This window comes from Acipenser ruthenus, chromosome 44, assembly GCF_902713425.1.
Source record: "Acipenser ruthenus chromosome 44, fAciRut3.2 maternal haplotype, whole genome shotgun sequence".
In the NCBI taxonomy this organism is placed as follows: domain Eukaryota; kingdom Metazoa; phylum Chordata; class Actinopteri; order Acipenseriformes; family Acipenseridae; genus Acipenser; species Acipenser ruthenus.
In genome coordinates this window covers 2722478-2744697 of record NC_081232.1, presented here as the reverse complement: position 1 = coordinate 2744697, position 22220 = coordinate 2722478, and the positions used below count along the sequence as shown (strand labels likewise).

The 22220-nt window shown below is 43.7% G+C and overlaps 65 non-coding genes and 34 pseudogenes across 65 annotated transcripts; all 99 read right to left on the bottom strand.

Moving 5' to 3' along the window:
* Nucleotides 1–9: 9 nt before the first annotated feature.
* LOC131710007 (5S ribosomal RNA) lies at nucleotides 10–128 on the bottom strand. Its single transcript, XR_009311872.1, has one exon. It is a non-coding gene; the product is annotated as a 5S ribosomal RNA (ribosomal RNA).
* A 100-nt stretch (nucleotides 129–228) lies between these two features.
* On the bottom strand, nucleotides 229–347 carry LOC131711516 (5S ribosomal RNA). Its single transcript, XR_009313402.1, has one exon. It is a non-coding gene; the product is annotated as a 5S ribosomal RNA (ribosomal RNA).
* Nucleotides 348–461: 114 nt separating this feature from the next.
* Nucleotides 462–580, bottom strand: LOC131710006 (5S ribosomal RNA). Its single transcript, XR_009311871.1, has one exon. It is a non-coding gene; the product is annotated as a 5S ribosomal RNA (ribosomal RNA).
* Nucleotides 581–694: 114 nt separating this feature from the next.
* LOC131712173 (5S ribosomal RNA) lies at nucleotides 695–813 on the bottom strand. Its single transcript, XR_009314065.1, has one exon. It is a non-coding gene; the product is annotated as a 5S ribosomal RNA (ribosomal RNA).
* Nucleotides 814–927: 114 nt separating this feature from the next.
* LOC131719881 (5S ribosomal RNA) lies at nucleotides 928–1046 on the bottom strand. The gene has a single exon (XR_009318780.1). It is a non-coding gene; the product is annotated as a 5S ribosomal RNA (ribosomal RNA).
* Nucleotides 1047–1160: 114 nt separating this feature from the next.
* Nucleotides 1161–1279, bottom strand: LOC131714244 (5S ribosomal RNA; annotated as a pseudogene).
* Nucleotides 1280–1379: 100 nt separating this feature from the next.
* On the bottom strand, nucleotides 1380–1498 carry LOC131719870 (5S ribosomal RNA). Its single transcript, XR_009318769.1, has one exon. It is a non-coding gene; the product is annotated as a 5S ribosomal RNA (ribosomal RNA).
* Nucleotides 1499–1612: 114 nt separating this feature from the next.
* On the bottom strand, nucleotides 1613–1721 carry LOC131714416 (5S ribosomal RNA; annotated as a pseudogene).
* A 114-nt stretch (nucleotides 1722–1835) lies between these two features.
* LOC131719859 (5S ribosomal RNA) lies at nucleotides 1836–1954 on the bottom strand. The gene has a single exon (XR_009318758.1). It is a non-coding gene; the product is annotated as a 5S ribosomal RNA (ribosomal RNA).
* A 100-nt stretch (nucleotides 1955–2054) lies between these two features.
* Nucleotides 2055–2173, bottom strand: LOC131713285 (5S ribosomal RNA; annotated as a pseudogene).
* Nucleotides 2174–2273: 100 nt separating this feature from the next.
* Nucleotides 2274–2392, bottom strand: LOC131719848 (5S ribosomal RNA). The gene has a single exon (XR_009318747.1). It is a non-coding gene; the product is annotated as a 5S ribosomal RNA (ribosomal RNA).
* A 100-nt stretch (nucleotides 2393–2492) lies between these two features.
* On the bottom strand, nucleotides 2493–2611 carry LOC131719837 (5S ribosomal RNA). The gene has a single exon (XR_009318736.1). It is a non-coding gene; the product is annotated as a 5S ribosomal RNA (ribosomal RNA).
* Nucleotides 2612–2711: 100 nt separating this feature from the next.
* LOC131719826 (5S ribosomal RNA) lies at nucleotides 2712–2830 on the bottom strand. The gene has a single exon (XR_009318725.1). It is a non-coding gene; the product is annotated as a 5S ribosomal RNA (ribosomal RNA).
* A 100-nt stretch (nucleotides 2831–2930) lies between these two features.
* Nucleotides 2931–3049, bottom strand: LOC131719815 (5S ribosomal RNA). Its single transcript, XR_009318714.1, has one exon. It is a non-coding gene; the product is annotated as a 5S ribosomal RNA (ribosomal RNA).
* A 100-nt stretch (nucleotides 3050–3149) lies between these two features.
* On the bottom strand, nucleotides 3150–3268 carry LOC131715563 (5S ribosomal RNA). Its single transcript, XR_009315348.1, has one exon. It is a non-coding gene; the product is annotated as a 5S ribosomal RNA (ribosomal RNA).
* Nucleotides 3269–3382: 114 nt separating this feature from the next.
* LOC131714377 (5S ribosomal RNA) lies at nucleotides 3383–3500 on the bottom strand (annotated as a pseudogene).
* Nucleotides 3501–3614: 114 nt separating this feature from the next.
* Nucleotides 3615–3733, bottom strand: LOC131719804 (5S ribosomal RNA). Its single transcript, XR_009318703.1, has one exon. It is a non-coding gene; the product is annotated as a 5S ribosomal RNA (ribosomal RNA).
* Nucleotides 3734–3847: 114 nt separating this feature from the next.
* On the bottom strand, nucleotides 3848–3966 carry LOC131719793 (5S ribosomal RNA). The gene has a single exon (XR_009318692.1). It is a non-coding gene; the product is annotated as a 5S ribosomal RNA (ribosomal RNA).
* Nucleotides 3967–4080: 114 nt separating this feature from the next.
* On the bottom strand, nucleotides 4081–4199 carry LOC131712521 (5S ribosomal RNA). Its single transcript, XR_009314412.1, has one exon. It is a non-coding gene; the product is annotated as a 5S ribosomal RNA (ribosomal RNA).
* Nucleotides 4200–4313: 114 nt separating this feature from the next.
* Nucleotides 4314–4422, bottom strand: LOC131714415 (5S ribosomal RNA; annotated as a pseudogene).
* A 100-nt stretch (nucleotides 4423–4522) lies between these two features.
* On the bottom strand, nucleotides 4523–4641 carry LOC131719782 (5S ribosomal RNA). Its single transcript, XR_009318681.1, has one exon. It is a non-coding gene; the product is annotated as a 5S ribosomal RNA (ribosomal RNA).
* A 114-nt stretch (nucleotides 4642–4755) lies between these two features.
* LOC131712251 (5S ribosomal RNA) lies at nucleotides 4756–4874 on the bottom strand. Its single transcript, XR_009314144.1, has one exon. It is a non-coding gene; the product is annotated as a 5S ribosomal RNA (ribosomal RNA).
* A 100-nt stretch (nucleotides 4875–4974) lies between these two features.
* On the bottom strand, nucleotides 4975–5093 carry LOC131719770 (5S ribosomal RNA). Its single transcript, XR_009318669.1, has one exon. It is a non-coding gene; the product is annotated as a 5S ribosomal RNA (ribosomal RNA).
* Nucleotides 5094–5193: 100 nt separating this feature from the next.
* Nucleotides 5194–5322, bottom strand: LOC131713655 (5S ribosomal RNA; annotated as a pseudogene).
* Nucleotides 5323–5422: 100 nt separating this feature from the next.
* LOC131713725 (5S ribosomal RNA) lies at nucleotides 5423–5541 on the bottom strand (annotated as a pseudogene).
* Nucleotides 5542–5655: 114 nt separating this feature from the next.
* On the bottom strand, nucleotides 5656–5774 carry LOC131713214 (5S ribosomal RNA; annotated as a pseudogene).
* A 100-nt stretch (nucleotides 5775–5874) lies between these two features.
* LOC131712850 (5S ribosomal RNA) lies at nucleotides 5875–5993 on the bottom strand. Its single transcript, XR_009314738.1, has one exon. It is a non-coding gene; the product is annotated as a 5S ribosomal RNA (ribosomal RNA).
* A 114-nt stretch (nucleotides 5994–6107) lies between these two features.
* Nucleotides 6108–6216, bottom strand: LOC131714413 (5S ribosomal RNA; annotated as a pseudogene).
* Nucleotides 6217–6323: 107 nt separating this feature from the next.
* Nucleotides 6324–6442, bottom strand: LOC131719759 (5S ribosomal RNA). Its single transcript, XR_009318658.1, has one exon. It is a non-coding gene; the product is annotated as a 5S ribosomal RNA (ribosomal RNA).
* A 100-nt stretch (nucleotides 6443–6542) lies between these two features.
* LOC131719748 (5S ribosomal RNA) lies at nucleotides 6543–6661 on the bottom strand. Its single transcript, XR_009318647.1, has one exon. It is a non-coding gene; the product is annotated as a 5S ribosomal RNA (ribosomal RNA).
* A 100-nt stretch (nucleotides 6662–6761) lies between these two features.
* LOC131711001 (5S ribosomal RNA) lies at nucleotides 6762–6880 on the bottom strand. The gene has a single exon (XR_009312883.1). It is a non-coding gene; the product is annotated as a 5S ribosomal RNA (ribosomal RNA).
* Nucleotides 6881–6994: 114 nt separating this feature from the next.
* On the bottom strand, nucleotides 6995–7113 carry LOC131713213 (5S ribosomal RNA; annotated as a pseudogene).
* A 114-nt stretch (nucleotides 7114–7227) lies between these two features.
* LOC131719737 (5S ribosomal RNA) lies at nucleotides 7228–7346 on the bottom strand. The gene has a single exon (XR_009318636.1). It is a non-coding gene; the product is annotated as a 5S ribosomal RNA (ribosomal RNA).
* Nucleotides 7347–7446: 100 nt separating this feature from the next.
* Nucleotides 7447–7565, bottom strand: LOC131719726 (5S ribosomal RNA). Its single transcript, XR_009318625.1, has one exon. It is a non-coding gene; the product is annotated as a 5S ribosomal RNA (ribosomal RNA).
* Nucleotides 7566–7665: 100 nt separating this feature from the next.
* LOC131719715 (5S ribosomal RNA) lies at nucleotides 7666–7784 on the bottom strand. The gene has a single exon (XR_009318614.1). It is a non-coding gene; the product is annotated as a 5S ribosomal RNA (ribosomal RNA).
* Nucleotides 7785–7898: 114 nt separating this feature from the next.
* LOC131714412 (5S ribosomal RNA) lies at nucleotides 7899–8007 on the bottom strand (annotated as a pseudogene).
* Nucleotides 8008–8107: 100 nt separating this feature from the next.
* LOC131713654 (5S ribosomal RNA) lies at nucleotides 8108–8236 on the bottom strand (annotated as a pseudogene).
* A 100-nt stretch (nucleotides 8237–8336) lies between these two features.
* LOC131711000 (5S ribosomal RNA) lies at nucleotides 8337–8455 on the bottom strand. Its single transcript, XR_009312882.1, has one exon. It is a non-coding gene; the product is annotated as a 5S ribosomal RNA (ribosomal RNA).
* A 114-nt stretch (nucleotides 8456–8569) lies between these two features.
* On the bottom strand, nucleotides 8570–8688 carry LOC131713719 (5S ribosomal RNA; annotated as a pseudogene).
* Nucleotides 8689–8802: 114 nt separating this feature from the next.
* On the bottom strand, nucleotides 8803–8911 carry LOC131715376 (5S ribosomal RNA; annotated as a pseudogene).
* A 107-nt stretch (nucleotides 8912–9018) lies between these two features.
* LOC131713248 (5S ribosomal RNA) lies at nucleotides 9019–9137 on the bottom strand (annotated as a pseudogene).
* A 114-nt stretch (nucleotides 9138–9251) lies between these two features.
* LOC131710005 (5S ribosomal RNA) lies at nucleotides 9252–9370 on the bottom strand. The gene has a single exon (XR_009311870.1). It is a non-coding gene; the product is annotated as a 5S ribosomal RNA (ribosomal RNA).
* Nucleotides 9371–9470: 100 nt separating this feature from the next.
* Nucleotides 9471–9589, bottom strand: LOC131719704 (5S ribosomal RNA). Its single transcript, XR_009318603.1, has one exon. It is a non-coding gene; the product is annotated as a 5S ribosomal RNA (ribosomal RNA).
* Nucleotides 9590–9689: 100 nt separating this feature from the next.
* LOC131712951 (5S ribosomal RNA) lies at nucleotides 9690–9808 on the bottom strand. The gene has a single exon (XR_009314839.1). It is a non-coding gene; the product is annotated as a 5S ribosomal RNA (ribosomal RNA).
* Nucleotides 9809–9908: 100 nt separating this feature from the next.
* On the bottom strand, nucleotides 9909–10017 carry LOC131715694 (5S ribosomal RNA; annotated as a pseudogene).
* A 114-nt stretch (nucleotides 10018–10131) lies between these two features.
* On the bottom strand, nucleotides 10132–10250 carry LOC131710805 (5S ribosomal RNA). Its single transcript, XR_009312687.1, has one exon. It is a non-coding gene; the product is annotated as a 5S ribosomal RNA (ribosomal RNA).
* A 100-nt stretch (nucleotides 10251–10350) lies between these two features.
* Nucleotides 10351–10469, bottom strand: LOC131710879 (5S ribosomal RNA). The gene has a single exon (XR_009312762.1). It is a non-coding gene; the product is annotated as a 5S ribosomal RNA (ribosomal RNA).
* A 114-nt stretch (nucleotides 10470–10583) lies between these two features.
* On the bottom strand, nucleotides 10584–10702 carry LOC131719693 (5S ribosomal RNA). The gene has a single exon (XR_009318592.1). It is a non-coding gene; the product is annotated as a 5S ribosomal RNA (ribosomal RNA).
* A 100-nt stretch (nucleotides 10703–10802) lies between these two features.
* Nucleotides 10803–10921, bottom strand: LOC131715451 (5S ribosomal RNA). The gene has a single exon (XR_009315333.1). It is a non-coding gene; the product is annotated as a 5S ribosomal RNA (ribosomal RNA).
* Nucleotides 10922–11035: 114 nt separating this feature from the next.
* On the bottom strand, nucleotides 11036–11154 carry LOC131710892 (5S ribosomal RNA). Its single transcript, XR_009312775.1, has one exon. It is a non-coding gene; the product is annotated as a 5S ribosomal RNA (ribosomal RNA).
* A 100-nt stretch (nucleotides 11155–11254) lies between these two features.
* LOC131712597 (5S ribosomal RNA) lies at nucleotides 11255–11373 on the bottom strand. Its single transcript, XR_009314488.1, has one exon. It is a non-coding gene; the product is annotated as a 5S ribosomal RNA (ribosomal RNA).
* Nucleotides 11374–11473: 100 nt separating this feature from the next.
* On the bottom strand, nucleotides 11474–11592 carry LOC131711515 (5S ribosomal RNA). The gene has a single exon (XR_009313401.1). It is a non-coding gene; the product is annotated as a 5S ribosomal RNA (ribosomal RNA).
* Nucleotides 11593–11706: 114 nt separating this feature from the next.
* On the bottom strand, nucleotides 11707–11825 carry LOC131713777 (5S ribosomal RNA; annotated as a pseudogene).
* Nucleotides 11826–11939: 114 nt separating this feature from the next.
* LOC131712112 (5S ribosomal RNA) lies at nucleotides 11940–12058 on the bottom strand. The gene has a single exon (XR_009314001.1). It is a non-coding gene; the product is annotated as a 5S ribosomal RNA (ribosomal RNA).
* A 114-nt stretch (nucleotides 12059–12172) lies between these two features.
* Nucleotides 12173–12281, bottom strand: LOC131716333 (5S ribosomal RNA; annotated as a pseudogene).
* A 114-nt stretch (nucleotides 12282–12395) lies between these two features.
* On the bottom strand, nucleotides 12396–12514 carry LOC131720653 (5S ribosomal RNA). Its single transcript, XR_009319550.1, has one exon. It is a non-coding gene; the product is annotated as a 5S ribosomal RNA (ribosomal RNA).
* A 114-nt stretch (nucleotides 12515–12628) lies between these two features.
* Nucleotides 12629–12747, bottom strand: LOC131710799 (5S ribosomal RNA). The gene has a single exon (XR_009312681.1). It is a non-coding gene; the product is annotated as a 5S ribosomal RNA (ribosomal RNA).
* Nucleotides 12748–12847: 100 nt separating this feature from the next.
* On the bottom strand, nucleotides 12848–12956 carry LOC131715512 (5S ribosomal RNA; annotated as a pseudogene).
* A 100-nt stretch (nucleotides 12957–13056) lies between these two features.
* On the bottom strand, nucleotides 13057–13175 carry LOC131719682 (5S ribosomal RNA). The gene has a single exon (XR_009318581.1). It is a non-coding gene; the product is annotated as a 5S ribosomal RNA (ribosomal RNA).
* A 100-nt stretch (nucleotides 13176–13275) lies between these two features.
* LOC131719671 (5S ribosomal RNA) lies at nucleotides 13276–13394 on the bottom strand. Its single transcript, XR_009318570.1, has one exon. It is a non-coding gene; the product is annotated as a 5S ribosomal RNA (ribosomal RNA).
* Nucleotides 13395–13505: 111 nt separating this feature from the next.
* On the bottom strand, nucleotides 13506–13614 carry LOC131714411 (5S ribosomal RNA; annotated as a pseudogene).
* Nucleotides 13615–13714: 100 nt separating this feature from the next.
* LOC131719658 (5S ribosomal RNA) lies at nucleotides 13715–13833 on the bottom strand. Its single transcript, XR_009318557.1, has one exon. It is a non-coding gene; the product is annotated as a 5S ribosomal RNA (ribosomal RNA).
* A 100-nt stretch (nucleotides 13834–13933) lies between these two features.
* Nucleotides 13934–14052, bottom strand: LOC131712341 (5S ribosomal RNA). Its single transcript, XR_009314236.1, has one exon. It is a non-coding gene; the product is annotated as a 5S ribosomal RNA (ribosomal RNA).
* A 114-nt stretch (nucleotides 14053–14166) lies between these two features.
* On the bottom strand, nucleotides 14167–14285 carry LOC131713851 (5S ribosomal RNA; annotated as a pseudogene).
* A 114-nt stretch (nucleotides 14286–14399) lies between these two features.
* Nucleotides 14400–14508, bottom strand: LOC131714410 (5S ribosomal RNA; annotated as a pseudogene).
* A 114-nt stretch (nucleotides 14509–14622) lies between these two features.
* On the bottom strand, nucleotides 14623–14731 carry LOC131714409 (5S ribosomal RNA; annotated as a pseudogene).
* A 111-nt stretch (nucleotides 14732–14842) lies between these two features.
* On the bottom strand, nucleotides 14843–14951 carry LOC131714408 (5S ribosomal RNA; annotated as a pseudogene).
* Nucleotides 14952–15065: 114 nt separating this feature from the next.
* LOC131712509 (5S ribosomal RNA) lies at nucleotides 15066–15184 on the bottom strand. The gene has a single exon (XR_009314400.1). It is a non-coding gene; the product is annotated as a 5S ribosomal RNA (ribosomal RNA).
* A 100-nt stretch (nucleotides 15185–15284) lies between these two features.
* LOC131719647 (5S ribosomal RNA) lies at nucleotides 15285–15403 on the bottom strand. Its single transcript, XR_009318546.1, has one exon. It is a non-coding gene; the product is annotated as a 5S ribosomal RNA (ribosomal RNA).
* Nucleotides 15404–15517: 114 nt separating this feature from the next.
* On the bottom strand, nucleotides 15518–15636 carry LOC131719636 (5S ribosomal RNA). Its single transcript, XR_009318535.1, has one exon. It is a non-coding gene; the product is annotated as a 5S ribosomal RNA (ribosomal RNA).
* Nucleotides 15637–15736: 100 nt separating this feature from the next.
* On the bottom strand, nucleotides 15737–15855 carry LOC131719625 (5S ribosomal RNA). The gene has a single exon (XR_009318524.1). It is a non-coding gene; the product is annotated as a 5S ribosomal RNA (ribosomal RNA).
* Nucleotides 15856–15955: 100 nt separating this feature from the next.
* On the bottom strand, nucleotides 15956–16074 carry LOC131719614 (5S ribosomal RNA). Its single transcript, XR_009318513.1, has one exon. It is a non-coding gene; the product is annotated as a 5S ribosomal RNA (ribosomal RNA).
* Nucleotides 16075–16188: 114 nt separating this feature from the next.
* LOC131719603 (5S ribosomal RNA) lies at nucleotides 16189–16307 on the bottom strand. The gene has a single exon (XR_009318502.1). It is a non-coding gene; the product is annotated as a 5S ribosomal RNA (ribosomal RNA).
* A 114-nt stretch (nucleotides 16308–16421) lies between these two features.
* Nucleotides 16422–16540, bottom strand: LOC131719592 (5S ribosomal RNA). Its single transcript, XR_009318491.1, has one exon. It is a non-coding gene; the product is annotated as a 5S ribosomal RNA (ribosomal RNA).
* A 114-nt stretch (nucleotides 16541–16654) lies between these two features.
* Nucleotides 16655–16763, bottom strand: LOC131714407 (5S ribosomal RNA; annotated as a pseudogene).
* Nucleotides 16764–16874: 111 nt separating this feature from the next.
* On the bottom strand, nucleotides 16875–16993 carry LOC131719581 (5S ribosomal RNA). The gene has a single exon (XR_009318480.1). It is a non-coding gene; the product is annotated as a 5S ribosomal RNA (ribosomal RNA).
* A 100-nt stretch (nucleotides 16994–17093) lies between these two features.
* LOC131719570 (5S ribosomal RNA) lies at nucleotides 17094–17212 on the bottom strand. The gene has a single exon (XR_009318469.1). It is a non-coding gene; the product is annotated as a 5S ribosomal RNA (ribosomal RNA).
* Nucleotides 17213–17326: 114 nt separating this feature from the next.
* On the bottom strand, nucleotides 17327–17445 carry LOC131719559 (5S ribosomal RNA). Its single transcript, XR_009318458.1, has one exon. It is a non-coding gene; the product is annotated as a 5S ribosomal RNA (ribosomal RNA).
* A 100-nt stretch (nucleotides 17446–17545) lies between these two features.
* Nucleotides 17546–17664, bottom strand: LOC131710804 (5S ribosomal RNA). Its single transcript, XR_009312686.1, has one exon. It is a non-coding gene; the product is annotated as a 5S ribosomal RNA (ribosomal RNA).
* A 100-nt stretch (nucleotides 17665–17764) lies between these two features.
* On the bottom strand, nucleotides 17765–17883 carry LOC131711514 (5S ribosomal RNA). The gene has a single exon (XR_009313400.1). It is a non-coding gene; the product is annotated as a 5S ribosomal RNA (ribosomal RNA).
* A 114-nt stretch (nucleotides 17884–17997) lies between these two features.
* LOC131715317 (5S ribosomal RNA) lies at nucleotides 17998–18106 on the bottom strand (annotated as a pseudogene).
* Nucleotides 18107–18206: 100 nt separating this feature from the next.
* Nucleotides 18207–18325, bottom strand: LOC131713408 (5S ribosomal RNA; annotated as a pseudogene).
* Nucleotides 18326–18439: 114 nt separating this feature from the next.
* Nucleotides 18440–18558, bottom strand: LOC131711513 (5S ribosomal RNA). The gene has a single exon (XR_009313399.1). It is a non-coding gene; the product is annotated as a 5S ribosomal RNA (ribosomal RNA).
* A 100-nt stretch (nucleotides 18559–18658) lies between these two features.
* LOC131713045 (5S ribosomal RNA) lies at nucleotides 18659–18777 on the bottom strand. The gene has a single exon (XR_009314932.1). It is a non-coding gene; the product is annotated as a 5S ribosomal RNA (ribosomal RNA).
* Nucleotides 18778–18891: 114 nt separating this feature from the next.
* On the bottom strand, nucleotides 18892–19000 carry LOC131715316 (5S ribosomal RNA; annotated as a pseudogene).
* A 100-nt stretch (nucleotides 19001–19100) lies between these two features.
* LOC131712539 (5S ribosomal RNA) lies at nucleotides 19101–19219 on the bottom strand. The gene has a single exon (XR_009314430.1). It is a non-coding gene; the product is annotated as a 5S ribosomal RNA (ribosomal RNA).
* Nucleotides 19220–19319: 100 nt separating this feature from the next.
* LOC131719547 (5S ribosomal RNA) lies at nucleotides 19320–19438 on the bottom strand. The gene has a single exon (XR_009318446.1). It is a non-coding gene; the product is annotated as a 5S ribosomal RNA (ribosomal RNA).
* Nucleotides 19439–19552: 114 nt separating this feature from the next.
* LOC131713558 (5S ribosomal RNA) lies at nucleotides 19553–19671 on the bottom strand (annotated as a pseudogene).
* Nucleotides 19672–19771: 100 nt separating this feature from the next.
* Nucleotides 19772–19890, bottom strand: LOC131710004 (5S ribosomal RNA). Its single transcript, XR_009311869.1, has one exon. It is a non-coding gene; the product is annotated as a 5S ribosomal RNA (ribosomal RNA).
* A 114-nt stretch (nucleotides 19891–20004) lies between these two features.
* On the bottom strand, nucleotides 20005–20123 carry LOC131710303 (5S ribosomal RNA). The gene has a single exon (XR_009312175.1). It is a non-coding gene; the product is annotated as a 5S ribosomal RNA (ribosomal RNA).
* A 100-nt stretch (nucleotides 20124–20223) lies between these two features.
* On the bottom strand, nucleotides 20224–20342 carry LOC131719536 (5S ribosomal RNA). The gene has a single exon (XR_009318435.1). It is a non-coding gene; the product is annotated as a 5S ribosomal RNA (ribosomal RNA).
* Nucleotides 20343–20456: 114 nt separating this feature from the next.
* On the bottom strand, nucleotides 20457–20575 carry LOC131714215 (5S ribosomal RNA; annotated as a pseudogene).
* Nucleotides 20576–20675: 100 nt separating this feature from the next.
* Nucleotides 20676–20794, bottom strand: LOC131710003 (5S ribosomal RNA). Its single transcript, XR_009311868.1, has one exon. It is a non-coding gene; the product is annotated as a 5S ribosomal RNA (ribosomal RNA).
* Nucleotides 20795–20894: 100 nt separating this feature from the next.
* LOC131710001 (5S ribosomal RNA) lies at nucleotides 20895–21013 on the bottom strand. The gene has a single exon (XR_009311866.1). It is a non-coding gene; the product is annotated as a 5S ribosomal RNA (ribosomal RNA).
* Nucleotides 21014–21127: 114 nt separating this feature from the next.
* LOC131710302 (5S ribosomal RNA) lies at nucleotides 21128–21246 on the bottom strand. The gene has a single exon (XR_009312174.1). It is a non-coding gene; the product is annotated as a 5S ribosomal RNA (ribosomal RNA).
* A 114-nt stretch (nucleotides 21247–21360) lies between these two features.
* On the bottom strand, nucleotides 21361–21469 carry LOC131714406 (5S ribosomal RNA; annotated as a pseudogene).
* A 100-nt stretch (nucleotides 21470–21569) lies between these two features.
* Nucleotides 21570–21688, bottom strand: LOC131713393 (5S ribosomal RNA; annotated as a pseudogene).
* A 100-nt stretch (nucleotides 21689–21788) lies between these two features.
* Nucleotides 21789–21897, bottom strand: LOC131715475 (5S ribosomal RNA; annotated as a pseudogene).
* Nucleotides 21898–21997: 100 nt separating this feature from the next.
* On the bottom strand, nucleotides 21998–22116 carry LOC131713824 (5S ribosomal RNA; annotated as a pseudogene).
* Between the last annotated feature and the right edge of the window lie 104 nt (nucleotides 22117–22220).

Here is a 22220-nt window from a genome sequence, read left to right as displayed (position 1 = left end):
AAAATGTAATGCCTGCAGCACTTGATATTCCCAGGTGGTCTCCCATCCAAGTACTAACCAAGCCCAACACTGCTTAGCTTCTGAGATCAGACGAGATCAGGCTTATTCAAGGTGGTGTGGCCGCAGGCGATTGCATTTCTGCTTTCATGACTTTTATGTTTAGTGAGCTGGGGGTGATTCCTCCAAAATTTCCTTTTGTCCTCCACACATTTCAATTGTAAAATGTAATGCCTGCAGCACTTGATATTCCCAGGTGGTCTCCCATCCAAGTACTAACCAAGCCCAACATTGCTTAGCTTCTGAGATCAGGCGAGATCAGGCTTATTCAAGGTGGTGTGGCCGCAGGCGATTGCATTTCTGCTTTCATGACTTTTATGTTTAGTGAGCTGGGGGTGATTCCTCCAAAATTTCCTTTTGTCCTCCACACATTTCAATTGTAAAATGTAATTACAAAAATGTAATGCCTGCAGCACTTGATATTCCCAGGTGGTCTCCCATCCAAGTACTAACCAAGCCCAACACTGCTTAGCTTCTGAGATCAGACGAGATCAGGCTTATTCAAGGTGGTGTGGCCGCAGGCGATTGCATTTCTGCTTTCATGACTTTTATGTTTAGTGAGCTGGGGGTGATTCCTCCAAAACATCCTTTTGTCCTCCACACATTTCAATTGTAAAATGTAATTACAAAAATGTAATGCCTGCAGCACTTGATATTCCCAGGTGGTCTCCCATCCAAGTACTAACCAAGCCCAACATTGCTTAGCTTCTGAGATCAGCCGAGATCAGGCTTATTCAAGGTGGTGTGGCCGCAGGCGATTGCATTTCTGCTTTCATGACTTTTATGTTTAGTGAGCTGGGGGTGATTCCTCCAAAATTTCCTTTTGTCCTCCACACATTTCAATTGTAAAATGTAATTACAAAAATGTAATGCCTGCAGCACTTGATATTCCCAGGTGGTCTCCCATCCAAGTACTAACCAAGCCCAACATTGCTTAGCTTCTGAGATCAGACGAGATCAGGCTTATTCAAGGTGGTGTGGCCGCAGGCGATTGCATTTCTGCTTTCATGACTTTTATGTTTAGTGAGCTGGGGGTGATTCCTCCAAAATTTCCTTTTGTCCTCCACACATTTCAATTGTAAAATGTAATTACAAAAATGTAATGCCTGCAGCACTTGATATTCCCAGGTGGTCTAACATCCAAGTACTAAACAAGCCCAACATTGCTTAGCTTCTGAGATCAGACAAGATCAGGCTTATTCAAGGTGGTGTGGCCGCAGGCGATTGCATTTCTGCTTTCATGACTTTTATGTTTAGTGAGCTGGGGGTGAGTCCTCCAAAATTTCCTTTTGTCCTCCACACATTTCAATTGTAAAATGTAATGCCTGCAGCACTTGATATTCCCAGGTGGTCTCCCATCCAAGTACTAACCAAGCCCAACATTGCTTAGCTTCTGAGATCAGACGAGATCAGGCTTATTCAAGGTGGTGTGGCCGCAGGCGATTGCATTTCTGCTTTCATGACTTTTATGTTTAGTGAGCTGGGGGTGATTCCTCCAAAATTTCCTTTTGTCCTCCACACATTTCAATTGTAAAATGTAATTACAAAAATGTAATGCCTGCAGCACTTGATATTCCCAGGTGGTCTCCCATCCAAGTACTAACCAAGCCCAACATTGCTTAGCTTCTGAGATCAGGCTTATTCAAGGTGGTGTGGCCGCAGGCGATTGCATTTCTGCTTTCATGACTTTTATGTTTAGTGAGCTGGGGGTGATTCCTCCAAAATTTCCTTTTGTCCTCCACACATTTCAATTGTAAAATGTAATTACAAAAATGTAATGCCTGCAGCACTTGATATTCCCAGGTGGTCTCCCATCCAAGTACTAACCAAGCCCAACATTGCTTAGCTTCTGAGATCAGACGAGATCAGGCTTATTCAAGGTGGTGTGGCCGCAGGCGATTGCATTTCTGCTTTCATGACTTTTATGTTTAGTGAGCTGGGGGTGATTCCTCCAAAATTTCCTTTTGTCCTCCACACATTTCAATTGTAAAATGTAATGCCTGCAGCACTTGATATTCCCAGGTGGTCTCCCATCCAAATACTAAATAAGCCCAACATTGCTTAGCTTCTGAGATCAGACGAGATCAGGCTTATTCAAGGTGGTGTGGCCGCAGGCGATTGCGTTTCTGCTTTCATGACTTTTATGTTTAGTGAGCTGGGGGTGATTCCTCCAAAATTTCCTTTTGTCCTCCACACATTTCAATTGTAAAATGTAATGCCTGCAGCACTTGATATTCCCAGGTGGTCTCCCATCCAAGTACTAACCAAGCCCAACATTGCTTAGCTTCTGAGATCAGACGAGATCAGGCTTATTCAAGGTGGTGTGGCCGCAGGCGATTGCATTTCTGCTTTCATGACTTTTATGTTTAGTGAGCTGGGGGTGATTCCTCCAAAATTTCCTTTTGTCCTCCACACATTTCAATTGTAAAATGTAATGCCTGCAGCACTTGATATTCCCAGGTGGTCTCCCATCCAAGTACTAACCAAGCCCAACATTGCTTAGCTTCTGAGATCAGACGAGATCAGGCTTATTCAAGGTGGTGTGGCCGCAGGCGATTGCATTTCTGCTTTCATGACTTTTATGTTTAGTGAGCTGGGGGTGATTCCTCCAAAATTTCCTTTTGTCCTCCACACATTTCAATTGTAAAATGTAATGCCTGCAGCACTTGATATTCCCAGGTGGTCTCCCATCCAAGTACTAACCAAGCCCAACATTGCTTAGCTTCTGAGATCAGACGAGATCAGGCTTATTCAAGGTGGTGTGGCCGCAGGCGATTGCATTTCTGCTTTCATGACTTTTATGTTTAGTGAGCTGGGGGTGATTCCTCCAAAATTTCCTTTTGTCCTCCACACATTTCAATTGTAAAATGTAATGCCTGCAGCACTTGATATTCCCAGGTGGTCTCCCATCCAAGTACTAACCAAGCCCAACATTGCTTAGCTTCTGAGATCAGACGAGATCAGGCTTATTCAAGGTGGTGTGGCCGCAGGCGATTGAATTTCTGCTTTCATGACTTTTATGTTTAGTGAGCTGGGGGTGATTCCTCCAAAATTTCCTTTTGTCCTCCACACATTTCAATTGTAAAATGTAATGCCTGCAGCACTTGATATTCCCAGGTGGTCTCCCATCCAAGTACTAATCAAGCCCAACATTGCTTAGCTTCTGAGATCAGACGAGATCAGGCTTATTCAAGGTGGTGTGGCCGCAGGCGATTGCATTTCTGCTTTCATGACTTTTATGTTTAGTGAGCTGGGGTTGATTCCTCCAAAATTTCCTTTTGTCCTCCACACATTTCAATTCTAAAATGTAATTACAAAAATATAATGCCTGCAGCAATTGATATTCCCAGGTGGTCTCCCATCCAAGTACTAACCAAGCCCAACATTGCTAGCTTCTGAGATCAGACGAGATCAGGCTTATTCAAGGTGGTGTGGCCGCAGGCGATTGCATTTCTGCTTTCATGACTTTTATGTTTAGTGAGCTGGGGGTGATTCCTCCAAAATTTCCTTTTGTCCTCCACACATTTCAATTGTAAAATGTAATTACAAAAATGTAATGCCTGCAGCACTTGATATTCCCAGGTGGTCTCCCATCCAAGTACTAACCAAGCCCAACATTGCTTAGCTTCTGAGATCAGACGAGATCAGGCTTATTCAAGGTGGTGTGGCCGCAGGCGATTGCATTGCTGCTTTCATGACTTTTATGTTTAGTGAGCTGGGGGTGATTCCTCCAAAATATCCTTTTGTCCTCCACACATTTCAATTGTAAAATGTAATTACAAAAATGTAATGCCTGCAGCACTTGATATTCCCAGGTGGTCTCCCATCCAAGTACTAACCAAGCCCAACATTGCTTAGCTTCTGAGATCAGACGAGATCAGGCTTATTCAAGGTGGTGTGGCCGCAGGCGATTGCATTTCTGCTTTCATGACTTTTATGTTTAGTGAGCTGGGGGTGATTCCTCCAAAATTTCCTTTTGTCCTCCACACATTTCAATTGTAAAATGTAATTACAAAAATGTAATGCCTGCAGCACTTGATATTCCCAGGTGGTCTCCCATCCAAGTACTAACCAAGCCCAACACTGCTTAGCTTCTGAGATCAGGCGAGATCAGGCTTATTCAAGGTGGTGTGGCCGCAGGCGATTGCATTTCTGCTTTCATGACTTTTATGTTTAGTGAGCTGGGGGTGATTCCTCCAAAATTTCCTTTTGTCCTCCACACATTTCAATTGTAAAATGTAATTACAAAAATGTAATGCCTGCAGCACTTGATATTCCCAGGTGGTCTCCCATCCAAGTACTAACCAAGCCCAACATTGCTTAGCTTCTGAGATCAGGCTTATTCAAGGTGGTGTGGCCGCAGGCGATTGCATTTCTGCTTTCATGACTTTTATGTTTAGTGAGCTGGGGGTGATTCCTCCAAAATTTCCATTTCTCCTCCACACATTTCAATTGTAAAATGTAATGCCTGCAGCACTTGATATTCCCAGGTGGTCTCCCATCCAAGTACTAACCAAGCCCAACATTGCTTAGCTTCTGAGATCAGACGAGATCAGGCTTATTCAAGGTGGTGTGGCCGCAGGCGATTGCATTTCTGCTTTCATGACTTTTATGTTTAGTGAGCTGGGGGTGATTCCTCCAAAATTTCCTTTTGTCCTCCACACATTTCAATTGTAAAATGTAATTACAAAAATGTAATGCCTGCAGCACTTGATATTCCCAGGTGGTCTCCCATCCAAGTACTAACCAAGCCCAACATTGCTTAGCTTCTGAGATCAGACGAGAACAGGCTTATTCAAGGTGGTGTGGCCGCAGGCGATTGCATTTCTGCTTTCATGACTTTTATGTTTAGTGAGCTGGGGGTGATTCCTCCAAAATTTCCTTTTGTCCTCCACACATTTCAATTGTAAAATGTAATGCCTGCAGCACTTGATATTCCCAGGTGGTCTCCCATCCAAGTACTAACCAAGCCCAACATTGCTTAGCTTCTGAGATCAGACGAGATCAGGCTTATTCAAGGTGGTGTGGCCGCAGGCGATTGCATTTCTGCTTTCATGACTTTTATGTTTAGTGAGCTGGGGGTGATTCCTCCAAAATTTCCTTTTGTCCTCCACACATTTCAATTGTAAAATGTAATGCCTGCAGCACTTGATATTCCCAAGTGGTCTCCCATCCAAGTACTAACCAAGCCCAACTTTGCTTAGCTTCTGAGATCAGACGAGATCAGACGAGATCAGGCTTATTCAAGGTGGTGTGGCCGCAGGCGATTGCATTTCTGCTTTAATGACTTTTATGTTTAGTGAGCTGGGGGTGATTCCTCCAAAATTTCCTTTTGTCCTCCACACATTTCAATTGTAAAATGTAATGCCTGCAGCACTTGATATACACAGGTGGTCTCCCATCCAAGTACTAATCAAGCCCAACATTGCTTAGCTTCTGAGATCAGACGAGATCAGGCTTATTCAAGGTGGTGTGTCCGCAGGCGATTGCATTTCTGCTTTCATGACTTTTATGTTTAGTGAGCTGGGGTTGATTCCTCCAAAATTTCCTTTCGTCCTCCACACATTTCAATTGTAAAATGTAATTACAAAAATGTAATGCCTGCAGCAATTGATATTCCCAGGTGGTCTCCCATCCAAGTACTAACCAAGCCCAACACTGCTTAGCTTCTGAGATCAGACGAGATCAGGCTTATTCAAGGTGGTGTGGCCGCAGGCGATTGCATTTCTGCTTTCATGACTTTTATGTTTAGTGAGCTGGGGGTGATTCCTCCAAAATTTCCTTTTGTCCTCCACACATTTCAATTGTAAAATGTAATGCCTGCAGCACTTGATATTCCCAGGTGGTCTCCCATCCAAGTACTAACCAAGCCCAACATTGCTTAGCTTCTGAGATCAGACGAGATCAGGCTTATTCAAGGTGGTGTGGCCGAAGGCGATTGCATTTCTGCTTTCATGACTTTTATGTTTAGTGAGCTGGGGGTGATTCCTCCAAAATTTCCTTTTGTCCTCCACACATTTCAATTGTAAAATGTAATTACAAAAATGTAATGCCTGCAGCACTTGATATTCCCAGGTGGTCTCCCATCCAAGTACTAACCAAGCCCAACATTGCTTAGCTTCTGAGATCAGGCTTATTCAAGGTGGTGTGGCCGCAGGCGATTGCATTTCTGCTTTCATGACTTTTATGTTTAGTGAGCTGGGGGTGATTCCTCCAAAATTTCCTTTTGTCCTCCACACATTTCAATTGTAATTACAAAAATGTAATGCCTGCAGCACTTGATATTCCCAGGTGGTCTCCCATCCAAGTACTAACCAAGCCCAACATTGCTTAGCTTCTGAGATCAGACGAGATCAGGCTTATTCAAGGTGGTGTGGCCGCAGGCGATTGCATTTCTGCTTTCATGACTTTTATGTTTAGTGAGCTGGGGGTGATTCCTCCAAAATTTCCTTTTGTCCTCCACACATTTCAATTGTAAAATGTAATGCCTGCAGCACTTGATATTCCCAGGTGGTCTCCCATCCAAGTACTAACCAAGCCCAACATTGCTTAGCTTCTGAGATCAGACGAGATCAGGCTTATTCAAGGTGGTGTGGCCGCAGGCGATTGCATTTCTGCTTTCATGACTTTTATGTTTAGTGAGCTGGGGGTGATTCCTCCAAAATTTCCTTTTGTCCTCCACACATTTCAATTGTAAAATGTAATGCCTGCAGCACTTGATATTCCCAGGTGGTCTCCCATCCAAGTACTAATCAAGCCCAACATTGCTTAGCTTCTGAGATCAGACGAGATCAGGCTTATTCAAGGTGGTGTGTCCGCAGGCGATTGCATTTCTGCTTTCATGACTTTTATGTTTAGTGAGCTGGGGTTGATTCCTCCAAAATTTCCTTTTGTCCTCCACACATTTCAATTGTAAAATGTAATTACAAAAATGTAATGCCTGCAGCAATTGATATTCCCAGGTGGTCTCCCATCCAAGTACTAACCAAGCCCAACACTGCTTAGCTTCTGAGATCAGACGAGATCAGGCTTATTCAAGGTGGTGTGGCCGCAGGCGATTGCATTTCTGCTTTCATGACTTTTATGTTTAGTGAGCTGGGGGTGATTCCTCCAAAATTTCCTTTTGTCCTCCACACATTTCAATTGTAAAATGTAATTACAAAAATGTAATGCCTGCAGCACTTGATATTCCCAGGTGGTCTCCCATCCAAGTACTAACCAAGCCCAACATTGCTTAGCTTCTGAGATCAGACGAGATCAGGCTTATTCAAGGTGGTGTGGCCGCAGGCGATTGCATTTCTGCTTTCATGACTTTTATGTTTAGTGAGCTGGGGGTGATTCCTCCAAAATTTCCTTTTGTCCTCCACACATTTCAATTGTAAAATGTAATGCCTGCAGCACTTGATATTCCCAGGTGGTCTCCCATCCAAGTACTAACCAAGCCCAACATTGCTTAGCTTCTGAGATCAGACGAGATCAGGCTTATTCAAGGTGGTGTGGCCGCAGGCGATTGCATTTCTGCTTTCATGACTTTTATGTTTAGTGAGCTGGGGGTGATTCCTCCAAAATTTCCTTTTGTCCTCCACACATTTCAATTGTAAAATGTAATGCCTGCAGCACTTGATATTCCCAGGTGGTCTCCCATCCAAGTACTAACCAAGCCCAACATTGCTTAGCTTCTGAGATCAGACGAGATCAGGCTTATTCAAGGTGGTGTGGCCGCAGGCGATTGCATTTCTGCTTTCATGACTTTTATGTTTAGTGAGCTGGGGGTGATTCCTCCAAAATTTCCTTTTGTCCTCCACACATTTCAATTGTAAAATGTAATTACAAAAATGTAATGCCTGCAGCACTTGATATTCCCAGGTGGTCTCCCATCCAAGTACTAACCAAGCCCAACATTGCTTAGCTTCTGAGATCAGGCTTATTCAAGGTGGTGTGGCCGCAGGCGATTGCATTTCTGCTTTCATGACTTTTATGTTTAGTGAGCTGGGGGTGATTCCTCCAAAATTTCCTTTTGTCCTCCACACATTTCAATTGTAAAATGTAATGCCTGCAGCACTTGATATTCCCAAGTGGTCTCCCATCCAAGTACTAACCAAGCCCAACTTTGCTTAGCTTCTGAGATCAGACGAGATCAGACGAGATCAGGCTTATTCAAGGTGGTGTGGCCGCAGGCGATTGCATTTCTGCTTTAATGACTTTTATGTTTAGTGAGCTGGGGGTGATTCCTCCAAAATTTCCTTTTGTCCTCCACACATTTCAATTGTAAAATGTAATGCCTGCAGCACTTGATATTCCCAGGTGGTCTCCCATCCAAGTACTAATCAAGCCCAACATTGCTTAGCTTCTGAGATCAGACGAGATCAGGCTTATTCAAGGTGGTGTGTCCGCAGGCGATTGCATTTCTGCTTTCATGACTTTTATGTTTAGTGAGCTGGGGTTGATTCCTCCAAAATTTCCTTTTGTCCTCCACACATTTCAATTGTAAAATGTAATTACAAAAATGTAATACCTGCAGCAATTGATATTCCCAGGTGGTCTCCCATCCAAGTACTAACCAAGCCCAACACTGCTTAGCTTCTGAGATCAGACGAGATCAGGCTTATTCAAGGTGGTGTGGCCGCAGGCGATTGCATTTCTGCTTTCATGACTTTTATGTTTAGTGAGCTGGGGGTGATTCCTCCAAAATTTCCTTTTGTCCTCCACACATTTCAATTGTAAAATGTAATTACAAAAATGTAATGCCTGCAGCACTTGATATTCCCAGGTGGTCTCCCATCTAAGTACTAACCAAGCCCAACATTGCTTAGCTTCTGAGATCAGGCTTATTCAAGGTGGTGTGGCCGCAGGCGATTGCATTTCTGCTTTCATGACTTTTATGTTTAGTGAGCTGGGGGTGATTCCTCCAAAATTTCCTTATGTCCTCCACACATTTCAATTGTAATTACAAAAATGTAATGCCTGCAGCACTTGATATTCCCAGGTGGTCTCCCATCCAAGTACTAACCAAGCCCAACATTGCTTAGCTTCTGAGATCAGGCGAGATCAGGCTTATTTAAGGTGGTGTGGCCGCAGGCGATTGCATTTCTGCTTTCATGACTTTTATGTTTAGTGAGCTGGGGGTGATTCCTCCAAAATTTCCTTTTGTCCTCCACACATTTCAATTGTAAAATGTAATTACAAAAATGTAATGCCTGCAGCACTTGATATTCCCAGGTGGTCTCCCATCCAAGTACTAACCAAGCCCAACACTGCTTAGCTTCTGAGATCAGACGAGATCAGGCTTATTCAAGGTGGTGTGGCCGCAGGCGATTGCATTGCTGCTTTCATGACTTTTATGTTTAGTGAGCTGGGGGTGATTCCTCCAAAATTTCCTTTTGTCCTCCACACATTTCAATTGTAAAATGTAATGCCTGCAGCACTTGATATTCCCAGGTGGTCTCCCATCCAAGTACTAACCAAGCCCAACATTGCTTAGCTTCTGAGATCAGACGAGATCAGGCTTATTCAAGGTGGTGTGGCCGCAGGCGAATGCATTTCTGCTTTCATGACTTTTATGTTTAGTGAGCTGGGGGTGATTCCTCCAAAATTTCCTTTTGTCCTCCACACATTTCAATTGTAAAATGTAATGTCTGCAGCACTTGATATTCCCAGGTGGTCTCCCTTCCAAGTACTAACCAAGCCCAACATTGCTTAGCTTCTGAGATCAGACGAGATCAGGCTTATTCAAGGTGGTGTGGCTGCAGGCGATTGCTTTTCTGCTTTCATGACTTTTATGTTTAGTGAGCTGGGGGTGATTCCTCCAAAATTTCCTTTTGTCCTCCACACATTTCAATTGTAAAATGTAATGTCTGCAGCACTTGATATTCCCAGGTGGTCTCCCATCCAAGTACTAACCAAGCCCAACATTGCTTAGCTTCTGAGATCAGGCTTATTCAAGGTGGTGTGGCCGCAGGCGATTGCATTTCTGCTTTCATGACTTTTATGTTTAGGGAGCTGGGGGTGATTCCTCCAAAATTTCCTTTTGTCCTCCACACATTTCAATTGTAAAATGTAATTACAAAAATGTAATGCCTGCAGCACTTGATATTCCCAGGTGGTCTCCCATCCAAGTACTAACCAAGCCCAACATTGCTTAGCTTCTGAGATCAGACGAGATCAGGCTTATTCAAGGTGGTGTGGCCGCAGGTGATTGCATTTCTGCTTTCATGACTTTTATGTTTAGTGAGCTGGGGGTGATTCCTCCAAAATTTCCTTTTGTCCTCCACACATTTCAATTGTAAAATGTAATGCCTGCAGCACTTGATATTCCCAGGTGGTCTCCCATCCAAGTACTAACCAAGCCCAACATTGCTTAGCTTCTGAGATCAGACGAGACCAGGCTTATTCAAGGTGGTGTGGCCGCAGGCGATTGCATTTCTGCTTTCATGACTTTTATGTTTAGTGAGCTGGGGGTGATTCCTCCAAAATTTCCTTTTGTCCTCCACACATTTCAATTGTAAAATGTAATTACAAAAATGTAATGCCTGCAGCACTTGATATTCCCAGGTGGTCTCCCATCCAAGTACTAACCAAGCCCAACATTGCTTAGCTTCTGAGATCAGACGAGATCAGGCTTATTCAAGGTGGTGTGGCCGCAGGCGATTGCATTTCTGCTTTCATGACTTTTATGTTTAGTGAGCTGGGGGTGATTCCTCCAAAATTTCCTTTTGTCCTCCACACATTTCAATTGTAAAATGTAATGCCTGCAGCACTTGATATTCCCAGGTGGTCTCCCATCCAAGTACTAATCAAGCCCAACATTGCTTAGCTTCTGAGATCAGACGAGATCAGGCTTATTCAAGGTGGTGTGGCCGCAGGCGATTGCATTTCTGCTTTCATGACTTTTATGTTTAGTGAGCTGGGGGTGATTCCTCCAAAATTTCCTTTTGTCCTCCACACATTTCAATTGTAAAATGTAATTACAAAAATGTGATGCCTGCAGCACTTGATATTCCCAGGTGGTCTCCCATCCAAGTACTAACCAAGCCCAACATTGCTTAGCTTCTGAGATCAGACGAAATCAGGCTTATTCAAGGTGGTGTGGCCGCAGGCGATTGCATTTCTGCTTTCATGACTTTTATGTTTAGTGAGCTGGGGGTGATTCCTCCAAAATTTCCTTTTGGCCTCCACACATTTCAATTGTAAAATGTAATGCCTGCAGCACGTGATATTCCCAGGTGGTCTCCCATCCAAGTACTAACCAAGCCCAACACTGCTTAGCTTCTGAGATCAGACGAGATCAGGCTTATTCAAGGTGGTGTGGCCGCAGGCGATTGCATTTCTGCTTTCATGACTTTTATGTTTAGGGAGCTGGGGGTGATTCCTCCAAAATTTCCTTTTGTCCTCCACACATTTCAATTGTAAAATGTAATGCCTGCAGCACTTGATATTCCCAGGTGGTCTCCCATCCAAGTACTAACCAAGCCCAACATTGCTTAGCTTCTGAGATCAGGCGAGATCAGGCTTATTCAAGGTGGTGTGGCCGCAGGCGATTGCATTTCTGCTTTCATGACTTTTATGTTTAGTGAGCTGGGGGTGATTCCTCCAAAATTTCCTTTTGTCCTCCACACATTTCAATTGTAAAATGTAATTACAAAAATGTAATGCCTGCAGCACTTGATATTCCCAGGTGGTCTCCAATCCAAGTACTAACCAAGCCCAACACTGCTTACCTTCTGAGATCAGACGAGATCAGGCTTATTCAAGGTGGTGTGGCCGCAGGCGATTGCATTTCTGCTTTCATGACTTTTATGTTTAGTGAGCTGGGGGTGATTCCTCCAAAATTTCCTTTTGTCCTCCACACATTTCAATTGTAAAATGTAATTACAAAAATGTAATGCCTGCAGCACTTGATATTCCCAGGTGGTCTCCCATCCAAGAACTAACCAAGCCCAACATTGCTTAGCTTCTGAGATCAGACGAGATCAGGCTTATTCAAGGTGGTGTGGCCGCAGGCGATTGCATTTCTGCTTTCATGACTTTTATGTTTAGTGAGCTGGGGGTGATTCCTCCAAAATTTCCTTTTGTCCTCCACACATTTCAATTGTAAAATGTAAATACAAAAATGTAATTCCTGCAGCACTTGATATTTCCAGGTGGTCTCCCATCCAAGTACTAACCAAGCCCAACATTGCTTAGCTTCTGAGATCAGGCTTATTCAAGGTGGTGTGGCCGCAGGCGATTGCATTTCTGCTTTCATGACTTTTATGTTTAGGGAGCTGGGGGTGATTCCTCCAAAATTTCCTTTTGTCCTCCACACATTTCAATTGTAAAATGTAATTACAAAAATGTAATGCCTGCAGCACTTGATATTCCCAGGGGGTCTCCCATCCAAGTACTAACCAAGCCCAACATTGCTTAGCTTCTGAGATCAGACGAGATCAGGCTTATTCAAGGTGGTGTGGCCGCAGGCGATTGCAGTTCTGCTTTCATGACTTTTATGTTTAGTGAGCTGGGGGTGTGTCCTACAAAATTTCCTTTTGTCCTCCACACATTTCAATTGTAAAATGTAATTACAAAAATGTAATGCCTGCAGCACTTGATATTCCCAGGTGGTCTCCCATCCAAGTACTTACCAAGCCCAACACTGCTTAGCTTCTGAGATCAGACGAGATCAGGCTTATTCAAGGTGGTGTGGCCGCAGGCAATTGCATTTCTGCTTTCATGACTTTTATGTTTAGGGAGCTGGGGGTGATTCCTCCAAAATTTCCTTTTGTCCTCCACACATTTCAATTGTAAAATGTAATGCCTGCAGCACTTGATATTCCCAGGTGGTCTCCCATCCAAGTACTAACCAAGCCCAACATTGCTTAGCTTCTGAGATCAAGCTTATTCAAGGTGGTGTGGCCGCAGGCGATTGCATTTCTGCTTTCATGACTTTTATGTTTAGTGAGCTGGGGGTGATTCCTCCAAAATTTCCTTTTGTCCTCCACACATTTCAATTGTAAAATGTAATGCCTGCAGCACTTGATATTCCCAGGTGGTCTCCCATCCAAGTACTAACCAAGCCCAACATTGCTTAGCTTCTGAGATCAGACGAGATCAGGCTTATTCAAGGTGGTGTGGCCGCAGGCGATTGCATTTCTGCTTTCATGACTTTTATGTTTAGTGAGCTGGGGGTGATTCCTCCAAAATTTCCTTTTGTCCTCCACACATTTCAATTGTAAAATGTAATGCCTGCAGCACTTGATATTCCCAGGTGGTCTCCCATCCAAGTACTAACCAAGCCCAACATTGCTTAGCTTCTGAGATCAGACGAGATCAGGCTTATTCAAGGTGGTGTGGCCGCAGGCGATTGCATTTCTGCTTTCATGACTTTTATGTTTAGTGAGCTGGGGGTGATTCCTCCAAAATTTCCTTTTGTCCACACATTTCAATTGTAAAATGTAATTACAAAAATGTAATGCCTGCAGCACTTGATATTCCCAGGTGGTCTCCCATCCAAGTACTAACCAAGCCCAACATTGCTTAGCTTCTGAGATCAGGCTTATTCAAGGTGGTGTGGCCGCAGGCGATTGCATTTCTGCTTTCATGACTTTTATGTTTAGTGAGCTGGGGGTGATTCCTCCAAAATTTCCTTTTGTACTCCACACATTTCAATTGTAAAATGTAATGCCTGCAGCACTTGATATTCCCAGGTGGTCTCCCATCCAAGTACTAACCAAGCCCAACATTGCTTAGCTTCTGAGATCAGACGAGATCAGGCTTATTCAAGGTGGTGTGGCCGCAGGCGATTGCATTTCTGCTTTCATGACTTTTATGTTTAGTGAGCTGGGGGTGATTCCTCCAAAATTTCCTTTTGTCCTCCACACATTTCAATTGTAAAATGTAATGCCTGCAGCACTTGATATTCCCAGGTGGTCTCCCATCCAAGTACTAACCAAGCCCAACATTGCTGAGCTTCTGAGATCAGACGAGATCAGGCTTATTCAAGGTGGTGTGGCCGCAGGCGATTGCATTTCTGCTTTCATGACTTTTATGTTTAGTGAGCTGGGGGTGATTCCTCCAAAATTTCCTTGTGTCCTCCACACATTTCAATTGTAAAACGTAATTACAAAAATGTAATGCCTGCAGCACTTGATATTCAAAGGTGGTCTCCCCTCCAAGTACTAACCAAGCCCAACATTGCTTAGCTTCTGAGATCAGACGAGATCAGGCTTATTCAAGGTGGTGTGACCGCAGGCGATTGCATTTCTGCTTTCATGACTTTTATGTTTAGTGAGCTGGGGGTGAGTCCTCCAAAATTTCCTTTTGTCCACCACACATTTCAATTGTAAAATGTAATTAAAAAAATGTAATGCCTGCAGCACTTGATATTCCCAGGTGGTCTCCCATCCAAGTACTAACCAAGCCCAACATTGCTTAGCTTCTGAGATCAGGCTTATTCAAGGTGGTGTGGCCGCAGGCGATTGCATTTCTGCTTTCATGACTTTTATGTTTAGTGAGCTGGGGGTGATTCCTCCAAAATTTCCTTTTGTCCTCCACACATTTCAATTGTAAAATGTAATTACAAAAATGTAATGCCTGCAGCACTTGATATTCCCAGGTGGTCTCCCATCCAAGTACTAACCAAGCCCAACATTGCTTAGCTTCTGAGATCAGGCTTATTCAAGGTGGTGTGGCCGCAGGCGATTGCATTTCTGCTTTCATGACTTTTATGTTTAGTGAGCTGGGGGTGATTCCTCCAAAATTTCCTTTTGTCCACACATTTCAATTGTAAAATGTAATTACAAAAATGTAATGCCTGCAGCACTTGATATTCCCAGGTGGTCTCCCATCCAAGTACTAACCAAGCCCAACATTGCTTAGCTTCTGAGATCAGGCTTATTCAAGGTGGTGTGGCCGCAGGCGATTGCATTTCTGCTTTCATGACTTTTATGTTTAGTGAGCTGGGGGTGAGTCCTCCAAAATTTCCTTTTGTCCACCACACATTTCAATTGTAAAATGTAATTACAAAAATGTAATGCCTGCAGCACTTGATATTCCCAGGTGGTCTCCCATCCAAGTACTAAGCAAGCCCAACATTGCTTAGCTTCTGAGATCAGGCGAGATCAGGCTTATTCAAGGTGGTGTGGCCGCAGGCGATTGCATTTCTGCTTTCATGACTTTTATGTTTAGTGAGCTGGGGGTGATTCCTCCAAAATTTCCTTTTGTCCTCGACACATTTCAATTGTAAAATGTAATGCCTGCAGCACTTGATATTCCCAGGTGGTCTCCCATCCAAGTACTAACCAAGCCCAACATTGCTTAGCTTCTGAGATCAGACGAGATCAGGCTTATTCAAGGTGGTGTGGCCGCAGGCGATTGCATTTCTGCTTTCATGACTTTTCTGTTTAGTGAGCTGGGGGTGAGTCCTCCAAAACTTCCTTTTGTCCTCCACACATTTCAATTGTAAAATGTAATTACAAAAATGTAATGCCTGCAGCACTTGATATTCCCAGGTGGTCTCCCATCCAAGTACTAACCAAGCCCAACATTGCTTAGCTTCTGAGATCAGACGAGATCAGGCTTATTCAAGGTGGTGTGGCCGCAGGCGATTGCATTGCTGCTTTCATGACTTTTATGTTTAGTGAGCTGGGGGTGATTCCTCCAAAATTTCCTTTTGTCCTCCACACATTTCAATTGTAAAATGTAATGCCTGCAGCACTTGATATTCCCAGGTGGTCTCCCATCCAAGTACTAACCAAGCCCAACATTGCTTAGCTTCTGAGATCAGACGAGATCAGGCTTATTCAAGGTGGTGTGGCCGCAGGCGATTGCATTTCTGCTTTCATGACTTTTATGTTTAGTGAGCTGGGGGTGATTCCTCCAAAATTTCCTTTTGTCCTCCACACATTTCAATTGTAAAATGTAATGCCTGCAGCACTTGATATTCCCAGGTGGTCTCCCATCCAAGTACTAACCAAGCCCAACATTGCTTAGCTTCTGAGATCAGACGAGATCAGGCTTATTCAAGGTGGTGTGGCCGCAGGCGATTGCATTTCTGCTTTCATGACTTTTATGTTTAGTGAGCTGTGGGTGATTCCTCCAAAATTTCCTTTTGTCCTCCACACATTTCAATTGTAAAATGTAATTACAAAAATGTAATGCCTGCAGCACTTGATATTCCCAGGTGGTCTCCCATCCAAGTACTAACCAAGCCCAACATTGCTTAGCTTCTGAGATCAGACGAGATCAGGCTTATTCAAGGTGGTGTGGCCGCAGGCGATTGCATTTCTGCTTTCATGACTTTTATGTTTAGTGAGCTGGGGGTGATTCCTCCAAAATTTCCTTTTGTCCTCCACACATTTCAATTGTAAAATGTAATTACAAAAATGTAATGCCTGCAGCACTTGATATTCCCAGGTGGTCTCCCATCCAAGTACTAACCAAGCCCAACATTGCTTAGCTTCTGAGATCAGACGAGATCAGGCTTATTCAAGGTGGTGTGGCCGCAGGCGATTGCATTTCTGCTTTCATGACTTTTATGTTTAGTGAGCTGGGGGTGAGTCCTCCAAAATTTCCTTTTGTCCTCCACACATTTCAATTGTAAAATGTAATTACAAAAATGTAATGCCTGCAGCACTTGATATTCCCAGGTGGTCTCCCATCCAAGTACTAACCAAGCCCAACATTGCTTAGCTTCTGAGATCAGGCTTATTCAAGGTGGTGTGGCCGCAGGCGATTGCATTTCTGCTTTCATGACATTTATGTTTAGTGAGCTGGGGGTGATTCCTCCAAAATTTCCTTTTGTCCACACATTTCAATTGTAAAATGTAATTACAAAAATGTAATGCCTGCAGCACTTGATATTCCCAGGTGGTCTCCCATCCAAGTACTAACCAAGCCCAACATTGCTTAGCTTCTGAGATCAGACGAGATCAGGCTTATTCAAGGTGGTGTGGCCGCAGGCGATTGCATTTCTGCTTTCATGACTTTTATGTTTAGTGAGCTGGGGGTGATTCCTCCAAAATTTCCTTTTGTCCTCCACACATTTCAATTGTAAAATGTAATGCCTGCAGCACTTGATATTCCCAGGTGGTCTCCCATCCAAGTACTAACCAAGCCCAACATTGCTTAGCTTCTGAGATCAGACGAGATCAGGCTTATTCAAGGTGGTGTGGCCGCAGGCGATTGCATTTCTGCTTTCATGACTTTTCTGTTTAGTGAGCTGGGGGTGAGTCCTCCAAAACTTCCTTTTGTCCTCCACACATTTCAATTGTAAAATGTAATTACAAAAATGTAATGCCTGCAGCACTTGATATTCCCAGGTGGTCTCCCATCCAAGTACTAACCAAGCCCAACATTGCTTAGCTTCTGAGATCAGACGAGATCAGGCTTATTCAAGGTGGTGTGGCCGCAGGCGATTGCATTTCTGCTTTCATGACTTTTATGTTTAGTGAGCTGGGGGTGATTCCTCCAAAATTTCCTTTTGTCCTCCACACATTTCAATTGTAAAATGTAATGCCTGCAGCACTTGATATTCCCAGGTGGTCTCCCATCCAAGTACTAACCAAGCCCAACATTGCTTAGCTTCTGAGATCAGACGAGATCAGGCTTATTCAAGGTGGTGTGGCCGCAGGTGATTGCATTTCTGCTTTCATGACTTTTATGTTTAGTGAGCTGGGGGTGATTCCTCCAAAATTTCCTTTTGTCCTCCACACATTTCAATTGTAAAATGTAATGCCTGCAGCACTTGATATTCCCAGGTGGTCTCCCATCCAAGTACTAACCAAGCCCAACATTGCTTAGCTTCTGAGATCAGGCGAGATCAGGCTTATTCAAGGTGGTGTGGCCGCAGGCGATTGCATTTCTGCTTTCATGACTTTTATGTTTAGTGAGCTGGGGGTGATTCCTCCAAAATTTCCTTTTGTCCTCCAAACATTTCAATTGTAAAATGTAATTACAAAAATGTAATGCCTGCAGCACTTGATATTCCCAGGTGGTCTCCCATCCAAGTACTAACCAAGCCCAACATTACTTAGATTCTGAGATCAGGCTTATTCAAGGTGGTGTGGCCGCAGGCGATTGCTTTTCTGCTTTCATGACTTTTATGTTTAGTGAGCTGGGGGTGATTCCTCCAAAATTTCCTTTTGTCCTCCACACATTTCAACTGTAAAATGTAATGCCTGCAGCACTTGATATTCCCAGGTGGTCTCCCATCCAAGTACTAACCAAGCCCAACATTGCTTAGCTTCTGAGATCAGGAGAGATCAGGCTTATTCAAGGTGGTGTGGCCGCAGGAGATTGCATTTCTGCTTTCATGACTTTTATGTTTAGTGAGCTGGGGGTGATTCCTCCAAAATTTCCTTTTGTCCTCCACACATTTCAATTGTAAAATGTAATTACAAAAATGTAATGCCTGCAGCACTTGATATTCCCAGGTGGTCTCCCATCCAAGTACTAACCAAGCCCAACATTGCTTAGCTTCTGAGATCAGGCGAGATCAGGCTTATTCAAGGTGGTGTGGCCGCAGGCGATTGCATTTCTGCTTTCATGACTTTTATGTTTAGTGAGCTGGGGGTGATTCCTCCAAAATTTCCTTTTGTCCTCCACACATTTCAATTGTAAAATGTAATGCCTGCAGCACTTGATATTCCCAGGTGGTCTCCCATCCAAGTACTAACCAAGCCCAACATTGCTTAGCTTCTGAGATCAGGCGAGATCAGGCTTATTCAAGGTGGTGTGGCCGCAGTCGATTGCATTTCTGCTTTCATGACTTTTATGTTTAGTGAGCTGGGGGTGATTCCTCCAAAATTTCCTTTTGTCCTCCAAACATTTCAATTGTAAAATGTAATTACAAAAATGTAATGCCTGCAGCACTTGATATTCCCAGGTGGTCTCCCATCCAAGTACTAACCAAGCCCAACATTACTTAGATTCTGAGATCAGGCTTATTCAAGGTGGTGTGGCCGCAGGCGATTGCTTTTCTGCTTTCATGACTTTTATGTTTAGTGAGCTGGGGGTGATTCCTCCAAAATTTCCTTTTGTCCTCCACACATTTCAACTCTAAAATGTAATGCCTGCAGCACTTGATATTCCCAGGTGGTCTCCCATCCAAGTACTAACCAAGCCCAACATTGCTTAGCTTCTGAGATCAGGAGAGATCAGGCTTATTCAAGGTGGTGTGGCCGCAGGCGATTGCATTTCTGCTTTCATGACTTTTATGTTTAGGGAGCTGGGGGTGATTCCTCCAAAATTTCCTTTTGTCCTCCACACATTTCAATTGTAAAATGTAATGCCTGCAGCACTTGATATTCCCAGGTGGTCTCCCATCCAAGTACTAACCAAGCCCAACATTGCTTAGCTTCTGAGATCAGACGAGATCAGGCTTATTCAAGGTGGTGTGGCCGCAGGCGATTGCATTTCTGCTTTCATGACTTTTATGTTTAGTGAGCTGGGGGTGATTCCTCCAAAATTTCCTTTTGTCCTCCACACATTTCAATTGTAAAATGTAATTACAAAAATGTAATTCCTGCAGCACTTGATATTCCCAGGTGGTCTCCCATCCAAGTACTAACCAAGCCCAACATTGCGTAGCTTCTGAGATCAGACGAGATCAGGCTTATTCAAGGTGGTGTGGCCGCAGGCGATTGCATTTCTGCTTTCATGACTTTTATGTTTAGTGAGCTGGGGGTGATTCCTCCAAAATTTCCTTTTGTCCTCCACACATTTCAATTGTAAAATGTAATGCCTGCAGCACTTGATATTCCCAGGTGGTCTCCCATCCAAGTACTAACCAAGCCCAACACTGCTTAGCTTCTGAGATCAGACGAGATCAGGCTTATTCAAGGTGGTGTGGCCGCAGGCGATTGCATTTCTGCTTTCATGACTTTTATGTTTAGGGAGCTGGGGGTGATTCCTCCAAAATTTCCTTTTGTCCTCCACACATTTCAATTGTAAAATGTAATTACAAAATTGTAATGCCTGCAGCACTTGATATTCCCAGGTGGTCTCCCATCCAAGTACTAACCAAGCCCAACATTGCTTAGCTACTGAGATCAGACGAGATCAGGCTTATTCAAGGTGGTGTGGCCGCAGGCGATTGCATTTCTGCTTTCATGACTTTTATGTTTAGTGAGCTGGGGGTGATTCCTCCAAAATTTCCTTTTGTCCTCCACACATTTCAATTGTAAAATGTAATGCCTGCAGCACTTGATATTCCCAGGTGGTCTCCCATCCAAGTACTAACCAAGCCCAACATTGCTTAGCTTCTGAGATCAGACGAGATCAGGCTTATTCAAGGTGGTGTGGCCGCAGGCGATTGCATTTCTGCTTTCATGACTTTTATGTTTAGTGAGCTGGGGGTGATTCCTCCAAAATTTCCTTTTGTCCTCCACACATTTCAATTGTAAAATGTAATTACAAAAATGTAATGCCTGCAGCACTTGATATTCCCAGGTGGTCTCCCATCCAAGTACTAACCAAGCCCAACATTGTTTAGCTTCTGAGATCAGACGAGGTCAGGCTTATTCAAGGTGGTGTGGCCAAAGGCGATTGCATTTCTGCTTTCATGACTTTTATGTTTAGTGAGCTGGGGGTGATTCCTCCAAAATTTCCTTTTGTCCTCCACACATTTCAATTGTAAAATGTAATGCCTGCAGCACTTGATATTCCCAGGTGGTCTCCCATCCAAGTACTAACCAAGCCCAACACTGCTTAGCTTCTGAGATCAGACGAGATCAGGCTTATTCAAGGTGGTGTGGCCGCAGGCGATTGCATTTCTGCTTTCATGACTTTTATGTTTAGTGAGCTGGGGGTGATTCCTCCAAAATTTCCTTTTGTCCTCCACACATTTCAATTGTAAAATGTAATGCCTGCAGCACTTGATATTCCCAGGTGGTCTCCCATCCAAGTACTAACCAAGCCCAACACTGCTTAGCTTCTGAGATCAGACGAGATCAGGCTTATTCAAGGTGGTGTGGCCGCAGGCGATTGCATTTCTGCTTTCATGACTTTTATGTTTAGGGAGCTGGGGGTGATTCCTCCAAAATTTCCTTTTGTCCTCCACACATTTCAATTGTAAAATGTAATTACAAAAATGTAATGCCTGCAGCACTTGATATTCCCAGGTGGTCTCCCATCCAAGTACTAACCAAGCCCAACATTGCTTAGCTACTGAGATCAGACGAGATCAGGCTTATTCAAGGTGGTGTGGCCGCAGGCGATTGCATTTCTGCTTTCATGACTTTTATGTTTAGTGAGCTGGGGGTGATTCCTCCAAAATTTCCTTTTGTCCTCCACATATTTCAATTGTAAAATGTAATTACAAAAATGTAATGCCTGCAGCACTTGATATTCCCAGGTGGTCTCCCATCCAAGTACTAACCAAGCCCAACATTGCTTAGCTTCTGAGATCAGGCTTATTCAAGGTGGTGTGGCCGCAGGCGATTGCATTTCTGCTTTCATGACTTTTATGTTTAGTGAGCTGGGGGTGATTCCTCCAAAATTTCCTTTTGTCCTCCACACATTTCAATTGTAAAATGTAATGCCTGCAGCACTTGATATTCCCAGGTGGTCTCCCACCCAAGTACTAACCAAGTCCAACATTGTTTAGCTTCTGAGATCAGACGAGATCAGGCTTATTCAAGGTGGTGGGGCCGCAGGCGATTGCATTTCTGCTTTCATGACTTTTATGTTTAGTGAGCTGGGGGTGATTCCTCCAAAATTTCCTTTTGTCCTCCACACATTTCAATTGTAAAATGTAATGCCTGCAGCACTTGATATTCCCAGGTGGTCTCCCATCCAAGTACTAACCAAGCCCAACATTGCTTAGCTTCTGAGATCAGACTTATTCAAAGTGGTGTGGCCGCAGGCGATTGCATTTCTGCTTTCATTACTTTTATGTTTAGTGAGCTGGGGGTGATTCCTCCAAAATTTCCTTTTGTCCTCCACACATTTCAATTGTAAAATGTAATGCCTGCAGCACTTGATATTCCCAGGTGGTCTCCCATACAAGTACTAACCAAGCCCAACATTGCTTAGCTTCTGAGATAAGACGAGATCAGGCTTATTCAAGGTGGTGTGGCCGCAGGCGATTGCATTTCTGCTTTCATGACTTTTATGTTTAGGGAGCTGGGGGTGATTCCTCCAAAATTTCCTTTTGGCCTCCACACATTTCAATTGTAAAATGTAATTAC